Source organism: Elephas maximus, chromosome 4, assembly GCF_024166365.1.
Source record: "Elephas maximus indicus isolate mEleMax1 chromosome 4, mEleMax1 primary haplotype, whole genome shotgun sequence".
Lineage (NCBI taxonomy): Eukaryota > Metazoa > Chordata > Mammalia > Proboscidea > Elephantidae > Elephas > Elephas maximus.
The window spans coordinates 101,612,904-101,618,903 of NC_064822.1; the positions used below are offsets into that span (position 1 = coordinate 101,612,904).

Here is a 6,000-nt window from a genome sequence, read left to right on the forward strand (position 1 = left end):
TAAAATGATAAATTAGTAAACTGTATTGCTAATTCCTGTCTTCAGTAATTTTGTTTCCTGTCAGCACAGGTCACTTCTGAAATTCAAGAGAGGGGCAGAGTTTTGGGTCACTTTCAGATCAGATGTGCAAGGACCTCCCTGACCAAGCCTTACTCCCCAAGCTCACCCCATAGCTTCCTCACTCTGGGGACCTGAATTCTTAAATTCGCAATGCTGCTACTCCTTCTTTCAGGCTGGTCCCTCTGTTAAGAGTCCTCTCCCAATTTCCTCCAGTTCTTTGCCCCGTTAACTTTTATTTCTGCTTCAAAACCTAGCTTAGGCATGACCTAGTCTTGAAATGTTCCCTGGTCATTTTTGCAAGCCAAGTTAGGTGACAGAATGCTCAAATCTAACTTTTCCTTATCATGCTGTAGTGGAACTGTTTGTTTATTTATACTTTCCTTCACCAGACTAATTCATTTATTCAACAAACATTTATTGAACACCTATTGTTTGCCTGAAAACCCTGGTAGCATACTGGTTAAGAGCTACGGCTGCTGACCAAAAGGTCAGCAGTTCAAATCCACCAGGCATTCCTTGGAAACTGCATGGGGCAGTTCTACTCTGTCCTATAGGGTCGCTATGAGTTGGAATCAACTCGATGGTAATCGGCTTGGTTTTTGGTTTTGGATCTAGTTCTTGGGGAGACAGGAACAAAAGAAACTCCCTAATATAGTGCCTGGAAGATAATGATATTCAATGATGGTTTGTGGAATGAATGAATGGAATGAGATGATTTCAAAAATAGTGGAGGGGAAGACCAGAAGAAGACCAGCGGTCAAAGGAAAGTGACACTGTTATTCCATTTCTGCCATCTCTCCCATCCTAGTCTGTTGAGTAACAACTTTCTAACCCTCTTCTTCCTCAAGTTTTTGTTTTCCCCCCACTCCAGTATTCTTTATGTTACTGCTGACTTTCCTGGAACAAGTAGAAGCCTTGGCATAGAAGGAAGGGACTTGGTTCTCATGCCAGCCTGTCACTTATTAGCTGTGTGACTGCTGGCACAGTCCTTAGTCTCTGCCTTATTCCCACCTGTTACCCTGCCTACAAGGCGCCATCAGGAATGTACACCCTAAAGAGCTGCGTATATTCCACTGTGGTATGTAAAATGATTTCAGGTGGTATATGCAGACACAGTTTTAAAAATTGTGCTAGGTATAGAATTATTTTGGTATGTATCAAAAACAGGTAACCAGCCATTAAGCTACATCGAACCCGTGTTTTACAGAAATGATTGCTTTGGATATGTAAAAAGTAAAGAGTGGTTTAATTTTTTTTTAAACTTAAATATTAGTCAGTCAAAAGGATAAGACAAAAGAAAATGAAATTGATACATAGATGTCTGAAAAACACTGCAGAAATGAAAGACAAAGACAATGATATTAAAAAAGGTTTATTTAGTGCGTAAGTTCACAAGCTGCTATATTTATTATGCTTGTCCTCAGCTTTTGATGAACTGATATGAAACATACTGTACTATTCATTTCTTGAATGGCACTTAAAAGTAAATCCAGCCCCTGGGCTGTAGAGATTCAATCTTTTGCTCCAGGACCAAGTCTTTGGATTGATAGGATTAGTCAGTAATAGCCCAAGAAGTCAGCTTTGGATCCCTAGTCACCTGTCCAGCTCTGCTCATGATAGAGCACAAAGTGAAAGACAATTGTTCACTAAGAGCAATTAATGCCCAAATAGGACTTTAAAAATGTTCCACCTTCCCCATTTCCTGATCCATAAAATGGGTCTAATAAGAGAGCCTATCTCATAAAGTTGTTATGAAGGTCGAATATTAAAATAAAGGAAGCGTTTAGTAACATATAAGAAATACGATGCTATCTATGTGTATGAGCTGTTATTATTATTATCATTTAGGTAGAGAAAAGCCTTCTTGGAGCACCTAGAGTTGCACACTCAGCCAGAAGCACTCATCTCCTACCCCTGCGGCCTCCAAAGTTATTTATCTCTTTACACCAGTCTTTCTGCTTTTTATGGCTTTGTGATAAAATCAGATCAATAAAAGTTTCCTGCCTCTGAACACACATATGGTACTTGGTAAATTGGAGAGATCAGATGTTCTCTTCAGTGTCTCTATCCTCACAAGCTTCTAGCCAGAGCAGAGATTTTCTGTAGATTCATTTGTTAGCTCTTGAGAGAAGCTCTGTCAACACACACACACACATTTCTTGTGTTCCCTAAGGAGACAGTTTATCAACCTCACTCACTCTTTAGAAACTTGTTTGTAGTGGGAACAACAACAAAAGATAACATGGGCCGATTGTCCCGCCACACCCCCAAAAGTTAAGGTCTACAAAAGGCTATATGTAATAGAAGTTGAAACAAACCCAAACCATGGCCCTGGCTACCTGGTCCTGGAAACTGCAGCGCTGTTTTTGTGATGTAGGTGTAAGATGCTCTGTTTACGACGTAACCCACCAAACCAAACCCATTCAGTCCATTCCGACTCATAGCAACCCTGTAGGACAGAGTAGAACTGCCCCATAGGGTTTCCAAGGCTGTAATCTTTGCCAAAGCAGACTGCCACATCCTTCTCTTGGGGGAGGAAGGCTGGTGGGTTCCAAGCTCTGATATATTTGTTACCAGCCGAGCGCTTTAACAACAGCGCTATCAGGGCTCCTCTTTACAACATAAAACAATTTAATCATAATGATTGTTTGGACTGTCCTGAAGCAAATAAAGATGGATCTAGGAAACCAGGAAATCGGGAACTGACCATCCAAGTTGACGCCCCCGCATACTTCCAGCTTTCGCTTAAGGCAAAGGAGCTGCCCTCCTAAGTGGGTAACTAAGAAGGCAGGTACTGGCCTTGGGAGCTGGGGCACTGGGCGAGGGGGCGTCGCGCGAAGTGTCCACCCCAAGTCTCCTTACACCTCCAGGGCTCTCAGGAACCCCTTTACCTCTTTCCTCGGGATATAAGACTCCCCTGAGTCAGGCAGATATGCACCTTTTGCTCCGAGAAATAGTATCAACAGCCGACCTGTCTTCCTTCAGCGAAACCGGGCCCAGGTTCTCCAAGGCTCTGCCGAGGACTGCCGCTCGGGATCTCGGGGCCCTCTCCAAGGCTCTCAAGTCCCCCAACTGGTGCCCCTCTCTCCCCGGCAAACGCCCTGGTATACCCGCCACGGCCTCTCCTTCGCCTGGGTTCCGCCCTGAATTCACCCGTCTTCCCTCAACCAGGTGCGCACCTCCTGGGCGGGTCCTGGCGCACATAGTGGAGGCCCAATCTCTACCTCCCTCTGCAGGATCTCTAAGAGGAGCTGGAGGGGGGCGGGGCGGGCGGGGGGGGGGTGCGGAGGTGCTGCCGATTCCCCTCCTCCCTCGGCGACCTCACCCTGCCCAAGCTCCGGTCCAGGTCGCAGCACCCGCCTGTGCCATCTCAGGACCGAGAGCCCCCGCGCCCCTGCCGTGCTGCGGGGAGCCACGGACATTCACCTCCCTCCTACCGCGGACTCCGAGATGCTCCAGACCCATCCTCCCGGGGAGCTCCCTGAGTTCCGGCTCCCTCCTCCCTTCTCTCCTCCCTTCATTCATTCTCTCCTCCTGTCTCCAATTTCCCGCCTGCCCTCACTCTCTCAGGATCTGGCCTCTCGTCACTTTTCTCACTGTCGCCCTCTCCATCTTCTCCGACGCGCTCTCGGTTCGCTCGATTCCAATCGCCGATCCCGCCCCGCGCGCCCTGCACCGCGCTCTCTGCTCTCCAGCGCGCTCCAGCTGCTCAGCCCGACGGCGCGGGTCAGATCTGTCCCAGCCCGCTCGGTCTTCCCCACCCGCCCACCTCCCGGAGGCCAGGCCCGGTTTGCCGTCGCCGTTCTCCTGCCCTGAGATCCCCGGGGCCGGAGTTCCCCGCCGGGGAAACGTGCTGACCTCGGCGGCCCAGCTGTCGGAGACGACGCGTCTATTTTAAGCCCTGCACCTAGTGTCCCCGCCCTGAGGACGCGGGCGCGGGTCCCGCGACTCGGGTAACACTTCGGCAGCACGATGCCGAGCTGACCCGGAGCCAGTAACCCCGGCAGGGTCGGGCGCCTTAGCTCCGCAGGCGGTGCGGCAAGAGCCGGGGAAGGCGATCCCAAAGCACACAACAATAAATCAGGCGCCAAGGGAATTCCTGGGCGGGGGGCCGGGGGTGCCCTGCGCTCCGGCCGCCCCCCCCCGCCCCCAGGAATAGGCTGCATTGGAATAATCACCTCTCCTGGAAAAGGGAGTCACACACGAGCCCTCCCAGTCAGTCCCTTTTTCCCTCGGTGTGCCCTGGTTTTCTTAATTTCTAGTGAATCCGGTCAACTGCCCTGCAATAACCCGCCCAAAGTGCGATCGTTTGAAAACTAACCATAATAATCAGGGAATAGTTAAGAAGCGTCACAGCGCTTAACCTAAGCCCCAGGCTGTGGAGAGACCGGTAGCACACGTGTGTGTGTCCCCCGGGTGCACACATGCAAACACCCATCCAGGCTGGGGTCCAGCCACAGATTTGCACACTGACAAGTCTCTAAGTCTAACAGAAAACACAAAAGCTTCACTCACCCCGCCTCTTTTTCTACCCTCTCAGGATTCGGATCCAGGGGAAGTATCGGAAAAGGTTAGATTGAGACACCCTTCTTTCTTGTCTTTTCCCCTTTCTAAAGCATGGAAATTTCCATCATGTGATAGGGGGCAGCATCCCCAGTGTCGCGTTTCCTGCGGACCCTCCCTTCGAGTCCAGCCACCAATCGGTAGGCGGCAACCTGAGATGTAAACAAAAGCATCCTCCCAGGTGGGGTCCGGTTGTCCAGCAGTCCCCCAAGAGTGAAGCCTGGGAGCTGCAGCCAGGGAGCCCTCTTTCCTGGGTCCCTGATAACAGATGAGATCTTGGTGTGAGTTTTTTTTTTTTTTTTTTTTAACGGCTAGGTTTCTTCTTTAGTCAAGGTAGCATTTATTGGATTTGTCCGATATGTAGGAATACATATTGATCTTCACTTTCAAGTCTGTAAAAAAGTGTTCAGGGAAGGTGACTTGCTAAACTTCCTGCAGGTTTGGGGATGTCAAACCTGAACATTATATATAAAGAAAAAGTAAATAAACATTTGTCATTCACAGAAAATGCCACTTTATCCAGGAGCAAAGCAGGAGATGGCTTGCTAGCACTAACCACGGGTCGGGGGTCTTTTTTCCTGGAATTTCAGTTTAAGTACAATCCTTAGTAAATATGGAGATGGAATTAGGATGTAATGAATAGCGCTATGACTTCAATTCTATTTATTGAAGGTTCTACCCGCCATTTTAAGGAAAACTGTTTCTGTTAAAACCATCTTCTGATGTTAACCAACATTCTTATTGAAAAGAAGTCTCATGTAACATGTTGACAATTCCCTGTCTATTTCGTAGTCAGTTGTCATTCTTTTGGGAGGAAAAAAATATTCTGTGGAGTCCTGACATAACAGTGTAGCAAACTGACCAGGCAACGGAATTTACTTTCAGTACTCGCACACTTCCAATTCAACTTTGTTCAGAATGGTAAGTCTCATTGTTTGTTCTAGCATGAACACCTAGACGCTTCTCATTTCGTAGTTCCCGTTAACTAGAACACCAACAGCCCATTAGAGCTTTAAGAAACATAATGTTGTTGTTGTTAGATGCTGTCACGTAGGTTCTGACTCATAGCAACCCTATGTAAATAGCACAAACCGCTGCCCAGTGGGGCACCATCCTCACAGTTGTTGCTATATTTGAGCCTACTGTTGCAGCCACTGTGTCAATTCATCTCCTTGAGGGTCTTCCTCTTTTTCAGTGGCCCTCTACTTTACCAAGCATGATGTCCTTCTTCAGGGAGTGGTCCCTCCTCATAACATGCCCAAAGTGCATGGGATGAAGTCTCGCCATCCTTGCTGCTAAGGAACATTCTGGCTGTACATCCAAGGTGGATTTGTTCATTCTTCTAGCAGTCCCTGGTATACTTAATATTCTTCATAT

General features: G+C 48.0%; 1 protein-coding gene across 1 annotated transcript in view; it reads right to left on the bottom strand.

The window, feature by feature from the left end:
• SLC38A4 (solute carrier family 38 member 4) overlaps positions 1-4,599 on the bottom strand; it is a 92,793-nt gene extending 88,194 nt beyond the window's left edge. The window contains exon 1 of the mRNA XM_049882911.1: positions 4,576-4,599. The gene's annotated coding sequence lies outside the window, so the exon portion shown is untranslated. The remainder of the gene's footprint in view (positions 1-4,575) is intronic.
• Between the last annotated feature and the right edge of the window lie 1,401 nt (positions 4,600-6,000).